Source organism: Mirounga leonina, unplaced genomic scaffold (genome assembly GCF_011800145.1).
Source record: "Mirounga leonina isolate KUSES-001 unplaced genomic scaffold, KU_Mleo_1.0 Mir_170, whole genome shotgun sequence".
Classification (NCBI taxonomy): Eukaryota; Metazoa; Chordata; class Mammalia; order Carnivora; family Phocidae; genus Mirounga; species Mirounga leonina.
Genome location: NW_023270433.1, coordinates 32009453 through 32031502, shown reverse-complemented (window position 1 = coordinate 32031502; position 22050 = coordinate 32009453). Strand labels below are relative to the sequence as shown.

Sequence of the window (22050 nt, the reverse complement as noted above, 5' to 3'; positions counted from 1 at the left end):
CCTGGGCACAGTTGTCACCTCCCACCTCGTGAGCCTGGGCACAGTTGTCACCTCCCAGCTCATGAGCCTGGGCATGCTACATGGCCTCTTGAACTGGGTTCCTCTTGTATAAAGTGGTACTAAGCACATCTGCTCCACAGGCAGGGCTTGCTCCCGGGAAACTCAGTACTTCGGGCGCTTAGTAATGTTGGTTCCCATCTTGAAAAGCTTTTCTCTTTCACTACTTCAGAGTCACAAGAGGCCTCAGGGATCGGAGAGCCCCTGCTCGGACCATGCCAGCCAACATCCCCATCATCCTACAGATGAACTGAGGCACAGAGCTCAGCCCCAGCTGAGGTCCATGACTGTCCCATGGGGGAGACGTGATAAATCCCACTTCTTGTGATGCTCACTACTCCTCATACAAGTTGGGCTGAGGAGAGTGAGCCCAAGAAGACACCAACCTGCACATCTCCACATCCTGTTGCTGGTGGGGGGCAATAGGGCATGTTTCCATTACACTGAAGTGTAGAACCTCAGAATACTCTGTTCACAAGAGACTTTAATTCCTCAGACAGCTGTCCAGTGGCTAAGGTCATTAAACGTGGATTACTGAGGCAGCTCTTCATAAGCCAGTTGATAGAATTACTAGATTTGATGATGAACGGAATTTTTCTAGTACATTCCGGAAAGCACCGTAGAGCCCGTACACACCGCAGGGACCCTGCCAGATTGCTAAAGGGGAATTGACAGTGGTTCTATGGATTAACTATCACTACATACGGCCTACTAAAGATCCCGTGTGCCTGAGGGAGAATCTAGGTCACTGTTTTATCACATACCGTGGGCCTGTAAAAATATACATGTACATGTATTATGTATGTAGAGCATACATACATATGCATATACAAAATTCTGCGTTCTTCATATTATCACACTAAGGGTCTACTAAAGCCACAGTCTAGAGCTGATCTGTCACAACAGTCATTCATTGCATGTACCTAAGGTCTCAAACCTCAAGAGTTTTTCAAGCTGGCCTAAGGCCTATGGTAGGCACCCTCCATGTTTTTTTCCTACATACTCAGATTAAATGACATAACACGCCCTCAGTTAACTGGACCCCAACTAGTGGGGATCCAACTCACTAGAGTTTGGCATTGAGGAGAAAGAAGTTCCTCTAGGCTCAGAAAATTGAAGCTCACAGGAGAGCAGGACATGTTCAAGGCCTCTCTGATGTTTACTTCCATCTTGTCTCCCTTCCCTACTCCATTCATTTCTAAGTGAGAATCAGGGTCCATCTAAGATAGAATGGGACAGAAAGGAGAAGAGTACCAATAATGGCTGAGAGCCTACAGGTGCCAGGAACTGTGTCATCTAGCCATGTGTCATTTAGTCCTCATGACAACCCTTTGAGCCAAGTATTCATATATCCTCTTGTACAGATGGGGAAAGTGAGTCCAAGAGCTTATTAGCTGAAGTCCCTTGGCTAGTAAGGGCCAAGACTGGAATAAAATGTAGGTGTTTTAAAGTTAATATGTTTTTTAAGTCTTCCTTTTTTTTTTTTTTTAAACCAAGATCTAAAGTAATATATGGGGGCACCTGGGTGGCTCAGTTGTTAAGCGTCTGCCTTCAGATCAGGTCATGATCCCGGGATCCTGGGATCAAGCCCCGCATCAGGCTCCCTGCTCAGCGGGAAGCCTGCTTCTCCCTCTCTCACCCCACCCCCCCAGCTTGTGTTCCCTCTCTCACTGTATCTCTCTATCAAATAAATAAATAAAATCTTAAAAAAAAAAAGTAATATATGTCCACTGTAGAAAATTTGGAAAGGAGAAATAAGCAAAGAGAACGAATTCTACCCAGAGACACCACTGCTAAGATTTTGGAGTACATTCTTCTGGTCTTTACATATTTAAAAATTTGTTATCAAAAGTGAAGATTTGCCGTGAAAACCTTTGCAATCTGCCCCCTTTTCACTAAACAATATATTACAAACAATCTTCTATGTCATTACATAGTGCTCTGTAACAACTATTTCTAATGGCTGCCAATAATTCTACCGTATAGATACATCCAAATGTATTTAGCTCAGTCCAAGCATTGGGCATTTCGGTTATTTCTAGTTTTTCCCCTGCCCGCACCAAGACAAACCATGTTTCCTTGAGTGCTCTAGTACGGCCATGTTTTTGCTCATATCACCACTGCTTCCTGAGGAAAACTTCCTAGAGGTATAGTTTTTTTTTTTTAAGGTCTAAAGGGATGCACTACTCCTCTTAGAGGGCAGGGTCCGAATGCTTATTTCTATAAAACATTTTCCTCCCTGCTCCCACTGTCTCTGATTTTCCAAACCTTATCTGTCCTTTTAGGTCCAGCCCGACTGTCTTGACTGGAAGTCTATACCACTGGGCCAGGAGCGACTTCAAAGGTTAAACCATGGTGACCAATAGAATATGAGCCGCATATGTCATTTTAAATCACCCAGCAACCATATTTAAAAGGTAAAAAAAAAAAAAAAAAAAAGGTAAAATTAATGTCAATGATAAATTTTTTAACCCCATATATCCACAGTAATATCATTTCAAATGTAATCAATATAAAAATTATTAATGAGATAGTTTATATATTTGGGGTACTAAATCTTTGAAATCGGTGTTTTTTTACATTTATGTACCAGCCACATCTTAAATGCTCTTGAATGAGGCTAGGGGTGACCACAGTGAGCATCACAGGTGTAGAATGTGTCTTACTTTCTCCATATTCCCATGAACACAGGGCCTGGTATGAGTGAGTCGATCACTGAAAGATCCACTAATGGCCTCATCCTATCTTCTCCAGCAGGTATGGAGTCTCTCTACTATGACCCCTTAGAACCTTGAAATATTCCTCTTGGTGTCTCTCCAAAGTACAGGGGCGCCTGGGTGGCTCAGTCGGTTGAGCGTCTGACTCTTGGTGTTGGCTCAGGTCATGATCGGGGTCATGAGATCGAGCCCCGTGTAGGACTCCATGGTCAACTTGGAGTCTTCTCAACATTCTCTCTCTCCTTCTCTCTCTGACCCTCCCCCGACTTGTGCTCGCATGTGCGCACACGCGCTCTCTCTCTCTCTCACAAAATGGAATAAAAACTTTAAAAACAAGACAAAACAAAAAACAAAGTATATCCAGTCTCTTCCAACATGCAGCAATGTAATTACAGGGGTCCCTGCTGCGCCTAAGCCAGGACTCAGAGCCTACCCCTGTTGGATGCTTTTGGGGGCCACAGTCCCCGGACAATGAGATGTTTAACGTACTGGTACTCGGGTGTGTTATGTAGGGAGTGGGAGCTGAGGGGACAGTGTGGTCACTGTCTCCAAGCCTGACCCCAGAGATTGAATCTAAGGGCACCGTGTTCACAGGGAAGCTTGTGGGGCCCAGGACACGGCCGCTGAGCTCCGGGCTCAGTCAGTGGCGTGCTGGGAACTGCTTAACCACAAGCTCTCCAAGGGGAGGACAAGTCCTGATTTGTAGCATTCAAGGATTACTGTGGAGTAAATACTCCAAGTCACGGCCAATTGCACGCTACTAAATGTGACATCTCAGAACAGGAAGTTGGGAAGACAGGCGCACAGTTGGCCCTCACCAGCCGAGACAAGTGAGCTCCCACGTACTACTGAGGCCAGCTGTGCAAGGGGCCGAGTGGCCTTCCCCCCCCCTGAAGACTGAGGCCATTACAGCCCCGTGTGGGCCCTGAGGAACAAAGATCTGGCAGTAATGTGGGGAGAGGCCTCCATGAATGGCTTGCAGGCACTGGATGTCACCAAGGAGCTGTGGCACTGGGCCAAGCAAGGAACCATTTGTGAAGACACGGAAATGCCTCCAGGGACACACAGGGAAGACTGGAGGAATGGTGGGGGTGGGGTGGGGTGCTGGGACTTGAGGTCACGCTGTTCGGCAGGTAGGAGCAACACCCCAGGGAGGTTTCCCTGGTGCTGGTGTAACCTCATTTGTAGACAGGCTGGAGTGGGTTCTGGCCGCTTACATTATGTCTGCTTCCCCACGAAACGTGAGCACCTAAAGGCTCAGATCAGATGTGTCCTGCACACTTGCATTTTTGGTTTTTACCGAGCACATCTTTGGGGTCCTGATCTCTGCATGCATGGAGTATTTTTCTGCAGGCTCGGGAAGGGTAAGTGCTGCATCCAGTTTCCCCTGGACCACCATGAAAAATTTCAGATTATCCAGATGTTACACTGCACAGAATACCGTAGGGTCTGTAGATGCTTTTCTTTCATTTACTGTAGGAATGTTTACAGTGTATGTAACTTGAGAGACATTCAGTTTAAAATGAAAAGTAACTCCATTAGAAGTACATCCTTGATCACCTCCTCATTTCTGTCAAGACTGACATTTTTTTTCTCCCCAAACATGCCTTGAATCCACCTGCTTCTCTCCCTCCCCACTCATCACAGGTTAGTACCAGTGTCCTGCAGGTGTTCTTACTTCTTTCCAACCTGTTCTCTCCACTGCAGCCCGGGGAACCTTCTTAAAAACAGCAATCAGTTCACTCCCTTGCCAGACACCCTTCTACAGGGTCTCACTGGTCTTAGGATAACAGGTGCACCGTGGTCTAGCTTCCACCTACGGCCCACTCCCCAGGTTCATCCTGTCCCACTCTGTTCCAGCCACATTGGCTTTCTTGTGCTTTCTCGAAGGTGCCGCACCTCCTCTCACCCCAAGGCCTTTGCATTTGCTTTTGCTTTTTCCAGGAATGCCCTTCTGACCCTCTTTGCCCAGTTAGCTCCTATTCATTCTTCACTCTCAACTCAAAGTCATCTCAGGGAAGTCTTGTCTTTTTTTTTTTTTCCCCCTTTTCTTTTCTTTTCTTTTTCCAGGGAAGTCTTTCCTGATCCCTAGCCTTGGTCAGGACTCCATTTCTAAGTTCTCAACATGCCCTGTGGCTTTCTTCAGAGCACTTTCCACAATCTATATTCAAATCGTTATTCAGATGAATATCTGCTTACTATCTGTCTCCTCCTGGGTACAAGGACCACATTTGCCCTGCTCAGCGCTGTATCCGTAGCAGCCCCCTCCCCGTGCCTCTCACACTGTAGGTGGTAGGAAATACTTATAGAAGGAATGAACGAGCAAAGGGAAACAGCTACTTCCCTGCGGTGGTGCCAGGTTTTTACGCAGTGGTTCCATCACTGATAATAAAAATCCCACGGCCCAGAAGGGGTGTTTTATTAGTTCTTGGACATACAGTTAATTTTTTCACTATAAATATCTGATTTCTCCTCTTGTTTAAGCAAAAAACAAAACAAACCAAAGAGATACATGCTGTCACCATGGTGCCCATGAAAAAGGCTGGAGTGAAGGGGGGCAAAAAAAGAAGCAAGTTCTGAAGTTGAACTCTTACCCCCACCCCGCCCCGTAGAAGATAGAATCATGGATCCTGCCAAGTTTGAGCCATTTCTTCCAAAGAGAATCCAAGTGAATGGAAAAGCTGGGAATCTCAGTGGAGGGGTTCTAGCCATTGAAAGGAGTGAGAGCAAGATTACTGTAACTTCTGAGGTGACTTTTTCCCAAAAGGTATTTGAAATATCTCACCAAAAAACATCTGAAGAAGAATAATCTATGTGATTGGTTGCGCGGAGTTGCTAATGGCAAAGAGAGTTACGAATTGTGTTACTTCCAGATTAACTAGGATGAGGAAAAGGAGGAAGAGGAAGATTAAAATTCATTTATCTGGGGACGCCTAGGTGGCTCAGTCATTAAGCGTCTGCCTTCGGCTAGGATCTCGGGGTCCTGGGATCAAGCCTCGTGTTGGGCTCCCTGCTCAGTGGGGAGTCTGCTTCTCCCTCTCCCTCTGCTGCTCCCCACCACTTGTGTTCTCGTTCTCTCTCTCTCTTTCAAATAAATAATAAACATCTTTAAAAAAATAAAATTCATTTATCTGGAATATTTTCTATGAGTTCTGGAATAAAACTTGGGAACCAAAATAAATAAATAAAATGATATAGATGAATTATGGCTTTCTTTCTTCTTCTACTGGGGACCCCTCACCTGCCCTCTCTCCTCAGTCACACACTGCACTTTACAGTTTGTAACGCACTTTCCTTAATTCATCTCCAGAGCAACCGAGCAAGGGGCTCTGGTCACTGGTCTCATTTTGTAGCACAGAATGCAAAGATTAGAGACTTCCCCAAGGTCACCACTGCTAAGATGCCGGGGACATCATGCAAACCTAGGACTGCAGACTCCATGTCCAGTGCTCTTTCTGCCACACTGGGCTGCCTCTGCCAGGAAGGTAAATGAGCCACCCAGATGAGATGGTGTCACTTCAGTTTTGCCTGGAATTTTTCACCAATGCTTTCAGAATCATTTTTGCAACCGGAACATTTCTTAAAGGAAGAAAACTAGTTCATCACAGTAATCAAGTCTGTCATAGAGGATGTGTGATGATGTTTGAAAATATAATCCTATGAACATCAGAACTGACAACTCTGAAACATCTCTGGGCTAAATCTGCTAATAACAGTCTTTAGCATTCAGGTTGGCACTCACATCAGTTGGTGTGATACATTTCACAGCAGAAATGCCCTAACAAGGAACTTCCTCAAAGAGGAGCTGGGTAGAGGACAGATTTTAATGAGGTCGGATTCCTGAAAGGGTGAAGTGTGAGTGAAGAATAAGGGCATGAAATGAAACATGTATTTCCATGAGTCAGATGACAATATGGGGTTTCACATCAGAAAATGCAGCAAACGCTTTCTAGAGGTCAGGACTTGTACAGAAGAGGAGTCAAGACATCAGGGCCATCACTTCTGTAGATCCTCCCAGAGAAAATGTGCTTTGATTAGAATGAAGCCGACACATATGAATTGCAATTACCTCTTCTGGGCCTGCTGTTCACCCACTCATTCCTTCTTACCCACCTATCTACCCACCAACTCATCCACTCATTCATCTTTGTCTGACCACTGACCTGCCCATCTACCCACCTGCCCCCCCCATCTATCCACCCATCCACCCACCTATCCACATACCTACCCATCCATCCGCCCACATACTCATCCATTCATCCATCTATCCTTGTATATACCTGTCTCTCTCTCTCTCCATCATCTCTTCCTGTATCCATTCACCTACCCACACACCCATCCAGCTGCCATTCACCCATCCACTCAACCTTCCAACTGTCTACTCACCCGCCCACCCCTTCACCCATCCACTCACCCATCCAACCAGCTAACTAGTCTTTCCTGTATATCTACTGTGTGTAAAGTCCTTAAGAGATGTCGAGGAGGTGGGGGACATGTGGTAATAAAAATCTCTGATGTATTTGTTTACTGACCGTGAGCTGAGACTCTAGTAGAGGCCAGACTGTGAGCTAGCAACTGAGAATGCAAGGGTCTTTCTAAGACCTCACATTCAAGGAGTGGGTAGGAGAAGACTCCACCATTAAGCTAACCAAGTACTTGGAGTCGAGATGAATGGCACAGCCAGGACGAGGGCAGAGATTTCCACACTGTGCTGGGCTCCAGGGCCAAGTTCCATCAGCTGCCATAGGCAGCTTACCCAAAGCAGCCCGGCTCTTGGCTGTTTAATGAACACCCACCCCCTGGCCAAACACCATTTTTTGTTGTTGTTGTTATGAACACACAGAATGTGGTGAAAGGGTATGCAACAAAAAGGCTATTAATCCTACCACAAAAATCTCGGGTGTAAAAGTACAGTATTGTTTGCTGCTTTGGTGACTAGACAGGCCACCCACGATGACCACTGTTCGCTGTTGGTTTCTCTCTCTCTCCCCCACTCTTCTGTGATTCATTTCTTCACCTTTGAAGAGGACGGCCAAAGTGCCTTTCCAGATAAAGATAAAGCAGTAAGAAACCCCCATGATATGTGTATCACCTTAGTGATTTCTGCAGCCTCCACGTACCATCTGTGCTTTTCTTTACTAAATATCTGCCTCTTTTTTTTTTTAAAGATTTTATTTATTTATTTGAGAGAGAGAGAATGAGAGACAGAGAGCATGAGAGGGAGGAGGGTCAGAGGGAGAAGCAGACCCCCTGCTGAGCAGGGAGCCCGATGCGGGACTCGATCCCGGGACTCCAGGATCATGACCTGAGCCGAAGGCAGTCGCTTAACCGACTGAGCCACCCAGGCGCCCGATATCTGCCTCTTAAAAAACCTAAAAAAGTAACCCCTTCTTGCTACCTTAAGTGCTAGTTATATTTTTATTGCACACATTAAAATCAAACACAGCTATTAAAATAAAGAATGTAGGTCTGGGTCCCAGCTCAGATCGTGCCCTCTCCCACCTCTGAGGCGCTGTGCATGGACCTGCCATCATGGCTTCTCTCCTCCCTTCCGCCCTGCCTGGGTGCTGACCGGGGTGGGCTGACCCGAGGGCCCAGGCTAGCTTCCCCGTTACAGCTTTGTTTCATCTTTGTTACTGCAGAAATTGGCTTGCTTATTTTTTAATAAACGAGGAGGGTTAATAGAGGAGTCTTCGAAGGAGCAATTTTTTTTTTTTTTGAGAGGGAGAGGGAGGGAGAGAGAGAGAGAGAGATAGAGAGCAAGTGGGGGGAGGGGCAGAGGGAGGGGGAGAGGATCTCAAGCAGGCTCCACATGAGTGTGGAACCCGAAGCCAGGTTTGATCTCACAAGCCCAAGATCATGACCTGAGCCAAAATCAAGGGTCTGACACTTAAGGACTGTGCCACCCAGATGCCCCCCAAGAAGCAAATTTAAAAGAAAAAAAAATAATGTTAAATGTAATCTTATGTTAACTGAGGGGCCATGATATTGGGATTCTCTGTAAAATCTCTTTTGGAAAACAAGCAGAATAGACTGATAAATAGCTACGTACGCAAAGACTATGAACACCCATAAATCACATAGTTAGGGGTGTGTGTGTATCGTTTTGGAGTCCATGTGAGGGCATTTGCTCATGTGCATAGGACTGTGAGAATGGGAATTCCCAAAGACGGTAAGAGCTGACAGAATGCAGCTGGAGTAGTGATGTGGGGACCCGCCAACCCCGTCGCTCCTGTAAAGTTAATCACAGGTGTTTGCGGGTCTAGAGGACTGTGTGCAGCTGGTATCGGGATGTACCCCTCCTTATTGTTCTTGTGGTAATTTAACTTCCATCGTGTCCTGCACCCTACATGCATAAACCTCTTTAATCCCCACAACCCTATACAGTAGGCCCTGTTGTTATCTGTAGGGTATCCTTGTTATCTGTAGGGTATCTGCTTAGCTCTCCTCTTTACGGCTGAAGCACCATCCTCCAGCTCCTGGGAATACTGGAGACTGAGGGTCCCAGCTGGGTCTCCTACTGGGAATTACCCTCCACCATGGGGAACCTCCTTGCCCATGGAAGCACCCCTCCGAGGGCCCGGCCATGGCCAGTCACTGGCGGATGGGAAGATACAAAGGCCCGGGCTCCATGTCTCGCTGTGGACAACTGTGAGGGCCATCCCAGCTCCCGAGTGCTCCCAGCATCAACTGTAGCCTCAGATACAACCACATTTTGGATCAGCTTCTAGCTCTGCCCCAAGTTGCCGTCCTCACTCCCTTACAGTACATTTCCTGAGTTCACCCTCCCATAAACCTGCCACACCCAGTGTTCTGGCTCAGAGCCTATTTACAGGGAGCCCAATCTAAGGCATTATCCCCATTTTACAAACAAGGAAACTGAGGCACAAAGAGATTAAGCTCTTGCCCAGGTTTACCTGACTAGCAAGTGGAGCCAAGGTCTGAACCTAGGAAGTCTGTCTCCAGAGTCTGTGACGCTAAGCATTTCACATTATTGATAGCAAAGGTGGGCAACCCCACCCCACAATCCTATCCCTCCCACACCCCCTTCCACAGTTTGCAACTGAGTAATTTGCCAATTACTGTTTATTTATTAAGGATTTATTTATTGATTTGAGAGAGTGTGCGCATGTGCGCGAGCTAGGGAGGGGCAGAGGGAGAGTGAGACTTAAGCAGGCTCCATGCCCAGTATGGAGCCCAACACGGGGCTCGATCTCAGGACCCTAAGATCATGATCTGAGCCGAAACCAAGAGTCAGCCGCTCATCCAACCCCGCCACCCAGGCACCCTGGCCAATTACAATTTGAACAATTGTTGTTTAAGTAAGAATCGTAGGATGCTTGAATTCCAGTGAGAAAGAAAGGGGGTTACAGGGGGTTGCAATTCCAGAAGAAGATGGATCTTCCCAGCTCCCTCTGCGCCCTGACCCAGGGCTGGCCTCACACAGGGTCACATCCACGTGTGTGTGATTCACCGCTGTACTCACACACCCAGGCGGAGCTGACATCCATCAATGTTTAAGGCTGTGTGTCTTGTCAGCTGAAATTTCTGTCAGCTGTCCCCTGATGGCAGAAGGCCTCCCTCCCACTTAGCAAGTGCACAGGCTAACATACCTTGACACGCACTTGGGGGTGGTATTCTGGCCTCATGCGAGGAGAAATGCATGTGATGTGTTACGGGGCTCGTCAGATTTGCTTTTCACCCAGGATCTGAGTCTATCTTTATCTGAGTGTTTTCCTCAACAGTGGGGATGTCACTCCTATTTACCTGCATTTTACTTTAAAGTAAACTTTAATTGTTTACTTTAAAAATTTTGCTCACAGTATTCTCAACATTTTAAAGTGTACATTCTTAAATTTCTGTATGAAACTTTTACTAGGCTAATGACTATTTGGTTAGCAGTAGCTTGCAAATAACTTTCCTCTAAAATTAGTTAGTACACTACTTATATCTTTACAAATACTTTTCAATATAAATAATAAATAAATTAAACCAGCTTTCCCATAATAAATAATAGTTCTAAAATAATCACATCGGAGTGCCCAGGTAGCTCAGTCAGTTAAGCCTCCTACTCTTGGTTTTGGCTCAGGTCATGACTTTGTGGGCATGAGATTGAACCCTGCGTCAGGCTCCATGCTCTGTGTGGAGTCTATTTCAGATTCTCTCTCCCACTCACTCTCTCTGTCAATAAATAAATAAAAATCTTTAAAAAAAAAAGATTGCACCTAATGGGGGGGGTTAGTGTTCAATGGGTACAGATGCTCAGTCTGGGAAGATGAACAAGCTCTGGAGATTGGGGGGCTGATGGCTGCACAATGAGGAGACTGCTTCATGCCACTGAACTCTGCACTTACAAGTAGTTAAGGTGGTAAATTTTATGTATATTTTATCATAATAAAAAAAGAAAGATGGGGTTAAAATGATTGAGGGCCACTGTCATAGAAAAAGCTTTATAATGTGAGGGATCAAAACAAATAGCCGTAAAAGAATTAAAAAAAAAAAAGATCACAGCTGAGTGTGAAGGGTGGTCCTTCAAGTGGGCCTGTCTGAATGACGAAGTTACGGGTGATTTTGATTTTCTTTTTGGTGCTTGCCTGTACTTTTTACATTTTCTTTCTGATCAAGTATTATTTTCATAATCCGAAAAGGAAACGTATAGGTTATTTTTGAATACATGAACGAGAAGAAAATGGAACACGGGGTTGCAAATACCCTTGCTGCCCCAGTCAGGGAAGAAGTGAGTAAAATGTAAGGAGCTGCTTCTGGGACTGGCTGGCCACACTGAGAGGCATAGAACTTTCCCCTGGGCAGTAGAAGCTGGACGTCAGGGAGAGTTGCCCACCTAGAGATGAGGGGCCAGGGCCCTGGCTCCAGCCGCACCTCACACTAGGGCCGCAGACTCCCCACCTGCACAGTGGGTGGTAAGACATGCTGGTCTCACTGGCTCCTTTCAGCTCTGTCCTTCTCTGGCTGGGATTCTTTTGCCCCCTAATGGAGGAGAGCTTGTCTAGGTGTAGGATAATGGTTAACCACGAGGGTTGAAAATTAGCCAGGCTGTGTCTTGTGTCCAACCTTGGGTAAATTATTTAACCTCTGAGTTTTCTCACCTGCCAAATGCTGGTAACAACAGTCTCCATTCTGTGGGGTTGTATTAGTTTGCTAGGGGCTGCCTTAACAAAATATCATAAACTGGGTGGTTTAAACAATCTAAATATCATGTGTCACAGCTCTGGAGGCTGAAAGTCCAAGATCAAGGTGTCGGCAGGGCTGGTTCCTTCTGAGGGCTGTGGCGGAGAGTTGGTTCCACACCTCTCTCTCCAGCTTCTGGTGGTTTGCTGGTAATCGTTGGTGTTCCTTGGCTTGTAGAAGCATCCACCCCCTTTTGCCTTCATCTGCATGTGGTGTTCTCCCCGTCTGCGTGTCTGTATCCAATTTTCCTCTTTTTATAAGGATGCTAGTTAAATTGGATTACCCTACTCCAGTAGGACCTCATCTTAACTAATTACATCTGCAATGACCCTATTTCCAAATAAGGTCACATCCTGAAGCACTTCAGGTTAGGAGTTCAGATATGGATTTTTAGGGGGACACAACACAATTCAACCCATCACCAGAGTTATTATAAGTATCAGATGAGATAATGCATTTCAGAGCTTAGCATGGCACCCAGCATATAGTGAGCGTTCAAAATTATAGCCATTCCCATTATCATGACATTTGTCATTACAGTGATTGTTACTATGACCGCCTTGTCACTGGCTCCTTCCTTTGTTTCTCACAGAGACCTGGACAGTGTCTGTACATAGGGCTTCTGTTGAAGCTCTCATGAGACGATACGCTCCCCCACACTGCTTTTCATAAGGAAACAGCTATTTTTTCCCTGACTTGAGAAAGTCAAACTTGCAAGCTTTGGAAGGCTAGGCATCAATTGAAACAAATTGCTAAACCACATTATTTTGATCTTTCAAATTTATCTGACAGCAGAAGGAGTAGGTTTCTTTCCTGCACTGTACATTATCTGCAGTCATTTGTAATTGTGTTTAAAGAAACAGGGGCGGGGGGCAGCCATGCGGCGCCTAGGAACACAAGATTTGGAGACACCTGCCTTTAGAATCAGAAGAACTAGGATGTGATGCTGAACGAGGCTCACCAGTAACACGGGGGGAGCCCAGCAAAGCTGGCGGAATTAACAGAACACCTAAATGGTGAAGAACATGGGCTGCTGAGTTAGCCAGATTGCGCAGTTCTGAATCAACTCTTGTCACTCGCTGCCTGGAGGATACTGGGTACATCATTTATCTTTGCTCAGCCTGCTCTTAAAAAAATCTATGACATGGTCATTAATTATCGAAATCCTTCATTCATTAAACAAAGATTGATCAGGTACCTAGTATGTCCCAGGCACCCAGTTCTAAGTCTTACGGGAGGCCCTGTGGGGGGAAACTGTGGTGAGGCAGGATGAGGGGGTGGGAGCTGTGATTTTAAATAGGGTGTGGGCGAGGCCTCCCTGACAAGGTGACATGTGGGCGAGATGGGACAGAGGGGAGAGGGCAGGACACAGCTCATTGGGAGGCGGCTTTGGGGCATGTGGAATTACCCATCCCCCACCTGGTGGCTGTTTAGAGCATCACATTCAATGACATGGGTACCATGCTTAGGGTGCTGCCTGGGATGCAGTAGGAGCTCATTAATTGATAGCTATTATTAGCATTATGTTAATAAATAGAATTGCACTGAACAATGAAGGCGACTATAAATGTACTCTGTGCACAAGGGTAGCCACACGATGATGATGATGATGATGATGATGATGATGATGATGATGATGATGATAGTTGTTTATGGCTAGCAATTACCTCTAGAAAATATTCCTGACAGTCTGAAGTCACAGAGGGCCCATCAGCAACCCCTCTGCCCCTCAGGCCCTATGACTTGCACCCCAGAGAGACAGGGATGGGAGAGACCAGGGAGCGGGCTGGAGGGTGGGTTTCTCTCCTGCCTCTCCCCTGCCTCAGGAGCCCTGTCCCCAGCCCCACACATACACGCTGGGGAGATTTCCACAGCCGGTGTGAAACTGATGCCGGCCATCACAGCAAGACTACGGGGATCATTATGAGCAGATTCAACAACTATAGATCCTGTTAATGCTTCTCTTGTCAGTTCTAATTATTTATTGGGCAGAAGTCTTTTTAGTTTCTAGAAGCCTGGAAGGCAGCAGACTGGGAGAGTGTGACGGAATTTTTCAATCATGTGTGGATGCTATCCAACAAAGTTAATTCAAGGTTACCAGTGGTGAAGAGCTTCTACCAGGTGTAAAGTGCTGGGTGCAGAACGGTGTGACCAGAGGCAATGAAAAGTGGTCCCTGCAAATCTGGGAGCTGCTAATTCATCAGAGGAGGCAAGTACGGCTCTCCCACAGGCTGACGGCAATGGGCAGGGCCAGGAGCGAGAGGCAACTGAGCATACCCAGGGAGAAGAGTCCAGAACCCTCTCCCCGGTGTGAGGGAGGCGACGGGGGAGGGTTGCTGCTAAACTTAAAGGCAGAGATGACAATTAGGTTACAGGAAAAATTCCCTCTTGACAATGTTTACATTTCCCATAATGATACCCGGGTGTCTTCAATTGGGTCCTCCAGAAGCTCCAGAAGCCCAGGACAGGGAATTGTGTGCAAGTGATTTTTTAAAAGATGTGTTCTCGGGCGCCTGGGTGGCTCAGTTGGTTGGGCGACTGCCTTCGGCTCAGGTCATGGTCCTGGAGTCCCGGGATCGAGTCCCGCATCGGGCTCCCTGCTCGGTGGGGAGTCTGCTTCTCCCTCTGACCCTCCCCCCTCTCATGCTCTCTCTCTCTCATTCTCTCTCTCAAATAAATAAATAAAATCTTTAAAAAAAAAAAAAAAAGATGTGTTCTCAGGAGAAACTTGTAAGGGAGAGAGGAGAGAGAAAAGGCCAAGAATGTGGTTTCGGGTGAGGGCCAGCCTCAGCCTAATCCCACGGGGAGCTCTGGAGAGTGCCTAGCCCTGGTGTCATAGGACCACACCAGCTAGTCACCGTGGCGGGTCGCTGGGCTATGGTGTGGGTCCCAGGCACCTCCAATCACCCAAGGTGTGAGCCACCAGCAGGGAGACCTGCATAGCTAGGGGCTGGGCAGACCCGACCAAAGCCCTAAAAGAGATCCCAGGAGATCTGGCTGGGACACCAACAGGATCTGCTGTAGCTAGCTTTCATGTGTAATGCTGAGTGCTAATTCTCAGGGCCGCGGGAGTTTGAGCCAGACTAAAGAGAGGAACGGAAGGGGGTCTGCAAGCAAAAACCTTCCACTTCTAAGGTGAGTATCAAATCCCCAGAGTGAATGGCAGCAGGGAGAAAACTGGAAGTGTTCTTGCTTACAGGCAGGGTTGACGCCATTCTGTTTTGATATTAAACTGCCACAACCTTAATACAAGTTAACTGATTTATTATTGAGACAGTTAAATGAGATAGTATATGTATAAACAGACTGGCACTTAGTAGGTACAGAATGATTGTTTTGCTGGACTTGATTCTGAATACTGCTTGATTAGACCCACATAAACTCTGTTCTTTGAAAAGTCACCATGGGGACAACAGTAGTAATAATAATAGAAATAATGATGTTGCAGTTTGGGGAGCTAATCACCAGCATTACTTATCCGTCTCAACCCTATGAAGTAGGTTATATTTCCCTCCATAGATGAGAGATAAATAATCTCCCTGAGGGCACACAGCTCTAAGCAGTGGACTGTGGCCTCCTTTTGTCTGACTTCACAGGTTTGCACTTCCTGTTGTAATTCATCACTGCCATGTCACGGGCCATGGTACATTTTATCTGAGTTTGGGGCAGGGGACAGGGGAGGGCATTTGCCAGGTTCTCAAATCAGCTCCTCGGTAAAGTTTGTGTCTGATACAATTCCCCGGAGCTCCCAGAGTCTGGGATGGGGCGGAGACAGGTGGGGCGCAGCGGCCGTTTGGGGGGGGGGTGCTGTGGCTCCTGGGAACAGCCAACAGAGACTCATGAAAGCAAGGCCCTAAAACAGGAAAGCTTGAGTGGCGTCGGCAGCTAGCGCCATTTTCTAGGACTTACGGTAGACACATCACAGTCAGACTGTTGCAGAGCTTCTGACAAGTTCCTAGTGAGAGCCTCGAGTACAAAATGGAGAAGCAGCCAGAATCCTGATAGTCCAGGGGATGGAGTCAAGACTGGCGGAATGACCAGTCCCAGAAGGAGTCAGATCCGGGATTAGTCGGGTTTTCTCTACTCCTGGGTAGACTTCCTAGTGCTCTGTTTCTTATCTCACTCAAATTCAACTGGAAATGCTGATACCAGATACAAATCACAAATGGGTGACTGGTGCAAAGCCTGTAGGTTAACGTGTCTTAGAGAATAAGACCAGGAGTCCGAAAGATGGGACAGGCAGGCGAGATGGGCTAACTCTAGCAAGATGATGTTTCACTAATTCGTGTGTGTGTGGTATGAAGTTTCCCATTTAGATAAAAAATCAACTGCACAACTTCAGCATCCCAGTAGGACGAGGCAGCAGTGTGTGTGACATAAAAAGGGGCTTCAGCTAACATCCCCCTGGGACGAGGATCTCACTGGCTTCCCCCAACTACCTACAGTCATTGGAATTCGAACCAAACTGAGTTTACTCTGGCATTGCCTCTATCCAGGTAGGATGGCAGGGGGAGCACGGTGGCAGTATTTGAGTCTTAGTGGAGATAATTTTTTTTATACGCATCTTGCATAATGATTTGAAGTTTAAGGGACACACCAGCGAAGGCTGGATTCCTGTGCACCAGCAACAAAAGCAAATAGATCAATAAACTCTGCAAATCACCATCTGTTGTTCTTTGTCATCTCCTTGGTGTGACCATTTAGACATAACTGCCATTAGACGTGACATGCTCAAAGCTGAGGCTGCTGGCCTCCCCCGACAGATGTTACACGAGATGTCCAGACCCATAGGTGGTTGAGAGGCTGGGCAGACGATGAAGAATGGGGCTATTATTTGGAGGAACTTTGGATTGCTTCTACATTAGGTCCATCCATGGGGAGTGAGGAGGCAATCACAGGAAATAGTTTAGAAAGAACGGGCCCTCTTCTTATAATCAAAGATACTCCCCAGGAGCTTCTTTCAGTTTCTCCATGGCCAAATGCTCTTGAAAGCCTCATAGCCCCCAAGCAAACTTGGTGCATACCCTCAGTAACTTTCCAGGAAAAATACAATGAGATTATATTAATTTAGCCTCCATCCTAGGTACCAGGAAGTAAATATGATGTCATTTTAAGAGACAAATCAGAAGGAACATTTACTAAAGGGGGTATACTGTGAGTTAGAGCCATCATATCCTAGGGTGACATGCCTAGAGGATTTGTCCACTTGAGATCTGGTATGCCATCCTTGTTTTAAGAGACTGGAAACTGGAAAAAATTAAAAAGTGATCACCTGGGGCACCTGGGTGGCTCAGTCGGTTAAGTGTCTGCCTTCAGCTCAGGTCATGATCTCAAGGTCCTGGAATCGAGCCCCCAGTCAGGCTCCCTGATCAGTGGGGAGTCTGCTTCTCCCTCTGCCTCTCCCCTGGCTCATGCTCTCTCTCTTTTTCTCAAATAAATAAAATCTTAAAAAAAAGTGATCACCCAAAGAAAATGAAGGCTTTGATTTTTACCTGGATACTTAGCACATGTTCCCAAGCATGTTTTGAAGAGATGGATATAAGCTGGTCAATGAATTTAGTAAATCCTTGGTAGGAACACCTAATTAGAGGGCTTCTGTTAAATCGCAGTATATCACCATCAGTCCTGGGCATGGAGGAGGCCAGCATTGCATCCTTGCTACCCAACACATGGCACAGTGTGAGAACGCAGAGCATGGGCACCCTGCAATTATCCATACATGGAGTTCCGCTTACTGAACTGCAGGAAAATTGAGGACAGCCCTCTGCTCTTTACTCCCATAAGCTGAATGGAATCCTCCCTCCAAGGGCCTTGGACAGACCTTAGATAGTGACCAGCCATTATTCATCTACTTGTCTATATCCCCCACTGGGCAGAGAATTCGTAAGGGAGGGACCATACCATTAGTCCTTTCCATGCTTCCAGCTCCAGCACCCAGCCCAGGGGCTACTAAAGGAGTGAATAAATGTAGGAACAAATACATCTCTGACAGGTTTAAAATCAAAAAGTGTATGTGCATGCGTGGGCACATATATGTGGGGGCACATCCATCAGAGCCCCAAGCAATTCTCAGGGTTACTATCTGAGAATCACCAGGACTACTTGTTAATAATGTGAATTCCTTGGGGGCGCCTGGGTGGCTCAGTCGTTAAGCGTCTGCCTTCGGCTCAGGTCAGGATCCCAGGGTCCTGGGATTGAGCCCCACATCTGGCTCCCTGCTCAGCGGGAAACCTGCTTCTCCCTCTCCCAGTCCCCCTGCTTGTGTTCCGTCTCTCGCTGTGTCTCTCTCTGTCAAATAAATAAATAAAATCTTAAAAAAAAAAAAATAATAATGTGAATTCCTTGGTCCTACCACAAAGCCATTGGATCAGAAGTTCTGGGTGGGGCTGGGAAATCAGAATTTTTAAGGAAGTTCCCTGGGAGCTTCTCATACGTCTAGAAGGTTAGGAATGTTGCCCTAGAGGAAACCTGCTGAGCTGGGATTCTCAGAATGCTCTGGGCTTTTGATACCTTAAATAGCCAACTCCAGCCTGAGTTTCTGTTCACACATTTGGCAGAAGAGAAGTTTCCACATGGGGAAGCATTCTGAGATTTGCAGACCATAGAGAGGTAAGAGATAATAATAACAGGACCAAAACTCAGAACAGCAGACTCAGGGAATCAGAGGCAGGCGGGACCCCCCCAGGCCATCAGTGTGCAGGTGGGGACACAGAAGCCACATCCCAGTGTTCACTGAGAAGGGTAGCTGGGAGGAGAGCTCCTAAGAAGGTAAAACAGAGCTGGGCCCCAAGCTAACGCCAGAGTTCCCATTTAGGACGCATGGAAGAAATGGAAGAAATCTCTACTTTGGCATGCCAACCAGGAACCACAGGCCCGGCTCCCAGACCAGAATGTGCACACTGAATCAATTGAAATTGAGTCACGGATATAATTAATTTAATGTGTTTAAACGATTTTCCGTATAGTAAACATGCTGAATGAGGGTGACCCAGAATAAAGTGCCTGCCTGAGAGTGGAAAAATGGACACCACGTGTGCCGTATAATGAAAACCTTTCAGCAAATAGAAAATGCTGCAATTTATTTCCGCCTCCTGTTCCTTTCCTTTCCAACTCTTTATTTATGGTTGAACTTGGCCTTCTGTGGTCTCCTTGGACCACAGAGACACTTTATTTTGTCAGAAGACATCCTTTCTTCTCTGATCAGAAGACAATTTTAATGAAACCTGTCTGCGGCCCCGTGACAAGCACATATTAATATGTGACAAAGGGGATCAGGACGAAGGGGAAAAAATAGTGCAGAACTGTGTCCCTATTGTAATCCCTTTCTCCAGTAAAGGGGACCGTGCAAGATGAGAAGGGAAAGGAGGTGGCACTGGGGGTGGTGGGGACAGGACCCAACTGAGCCACCATCCTGGCTCTGCCAAACCGTCCCTCCGTGGGACTTTCCAAGCTCCCTCTCTGGACCTCAGATACTCATCTACAACACGAGGGGGCTGAACTTGAGGATTTTAAAGAGCGCTTTCAATCCTGACATTCGCTGAGTTAGGAATTACAAACCAGAGCGGGCGTAAATGTGTGTCAAGGAATTTCTCATTAAAAAGAAACTCATCTTAAAGCCATGTAGAGTGTTGAGGCGGTCTTATCTAATTGCTCATCAAGTGGGGATTATGTGTTATTTGGCTTAGATGAAAGGGAGCACTTGGAAGTGGTTATAAATGATCTCCCACTAAGAAACATCAGGCATCTGGGCAAAATGCCGAGTGCTAGGATGAGGAGGGGCGCCGAACGCTTCCTAGATTCTGTAGCTCTCTATCCAGCTGTTCCAGCTGGAGATACTATGGATTCCTTCTATTAAATAAGAACCAAAGTGTGGCAGAAGTGTACCCACATTTTCAGACAGCTCTGCCACAGTGCTCCTGGTGGAACAGGCGAGTCCCACCCTCTCCGAGGCTCAGTCGTCTCAGAGGCATGTGACTCAGCCCCTCTGGTACAAAATGGGGACAATAATAGTCCCCACTGTATGAGGTCGTTTGTACCAGAAAAGGGAGGACCTCTGGGGTACCTGGGGGGCCATTCGGGGGGGGGGGGGCTGGGAGGGGGTCCTCAGGGGCTGCAGGAAGGGAGGTCGAACAAGCAGGGCCCTGGGCTCCTCCTTCTTTCAAACTGAGAGGCTTCTCTCTAATCGGTATTATATACCAGCACCACGTGAGATTTTATAAGAGGATCTGAGGATAAAAAGTTTTTTTTGAAACCAAATTTTTGAAAGGCACCCAAGTTTACCGTCTGAATCCAGGCTGCGCTATAAACACGGGGATTGTCCGTAACTATTCAGAGCCTTGACGTCTGAACCGTGGGAACAGAGGCCAAGAGCTGTTGGGTCCAGAGTGGCTCTAGTCTGGGGTTTTGGAGATCGCCTCGTTTTCAGCAAGCCTCCGCAGCTTCCCCCGCCCCCCAGCAGCGGTGCTCGAACTCCAGTGCGCATTAGCACCACCTGGAGGGTCGGTTGCAGGGGGGGCCCCCACCCGAGGCTCTGCTTCACTGCATCCGGGCTCGGGCTGGAGAATGTGCATTTCTAACCAGCGCACAGGGTGCTGCGGGTCGAAGCGCACTTTGAGCATCAGCGGCCTGTGAGCTGAAGGCCAGCCTCCTCAGCTTGTTCCTTCAGAAGCGCGCCCCAACTCACCTTCCCAGCCTCACCCTCCTCCTTTCCAATTACCCCAACAAAGTAATTGTCCCTGCACACACTCACGCATATCTCCCTCGCTCGCCACGCTCCATCTGGCCAGACTGCCGGCCCCCTCTCTGCAAGCCTAAGGCAGAGCACTAGTGTTACCTCCCCCAGAAAGCTCCCTGACTTTCTCATCCGTGGTCCCAGAAGCCCCTCTGGGCTCATACGCTTTCTCCCATGGTGCCGAGCCCTTTTAAGTTTTATTATCATCTGTGTCCAGCTCTCGCCCCTGCACTTGGACCGCGGGCTCCCATCTTATTCACTCGGCATCCACGTCATTGTCTACACCCTCACTACCCGCACCGCCCTGGCTACCAGACCAACAACCAGCAAGCCCGAGCGCACACACAAAGGAGTATGAACGTTTAAGAAATACACCAATCAACTCATCTTGTCTATTCTTCTTACTACCCCAAGACAGACTGATTCTCTAAATGGCTCTTTAAGTTAGAACACAAGACAGGAGTTTAGCCATTTTAACCTATTCTTTAGGCAAATTTCCCTTATTTTCTGAGAGCAGAATCAGTAACAAATACATCATTATGAGACATGACTAACTGCCACTTACGTCCACTACCAGCAGGTAGTATAATGCAGCAGTTAAGAGCTACACCCAGGTTCAAATCCCAGTTCTACTTCTGATTGGCTGTAGAACTTAAATGCTCTGCACCCCAGGCTCCTCACCTCTAATGGTAATAATAACAGCATCTACTTCCTATGGATGGCATATGGGTGCAATGAGATCATTATTAACACTAACAACCCTAGCATGGGCCTAGCATCGGGCATACATTATTGCATCTAACCTATCTGAAGTGCTCAGTGAAGTATGTAGCCCATAATAAACATTAAAGAAATGTTAGCAATTATTATCATTGCGAGACGAATATTATTATCCTCATCTCCCGGAGGAGAAACTTGAGGCTCAGAGCAAGTAGCCTGCTCAACAAATATTAGTAGTTCTTACTTTATAATGGTCAATCTTTATACCTACCTCATGAGGTAGGTACTATTTCCATTTTGGGAATGAAAACTCTATGGTTCGGAGACAGTACTTCGAAAGACCCAGGATTTGAATCCGACTTTGGGTCCAGAGCTCTTGCTACCCCATCCCCCACCTGGTGAATTTCAACTGCTCTGTGTACAGTCAACTCACTACGCCCTTTGTAATCCGTGAGCTATAGAGAGGCATCTTCCCAGCCTGTCAGAGAGCATCACTGAACCTGTCCCTCATTTCGGCAGCCGGGCAATCCTACAACCAACCCATAGGAAGTATTTCAGTGATCGGAGAAAAGGGACCTCGTCTCAGAGGCATGTGACTCAGCCCCTGTTGCCTTGTACATCTCCAAGGGGCACGAA

The 22050-nt window shown here is 47.0% G+C and overlaps 1 protein-coding gene and 1 pseudogene across 1 annotated transcript in view; one reads left to right on the top strand and one right to left on the bottom strand.

Moving 5' to 3' along the window:
* GABBR2 (gamma-aminobutyric acid type B receptor subunit 2) overlaps window positions 1-22050 on the bottom strand; it is a 233141-nt gene that overhangs the window by 111678 nt on the left and 99413 nt on the right. The gene's annotated exons all lie outside the window — the stretch shown is intronic.
* On the top strand, window positions 5298-5686 carry LOC118017907 (annotated as a pseudogene).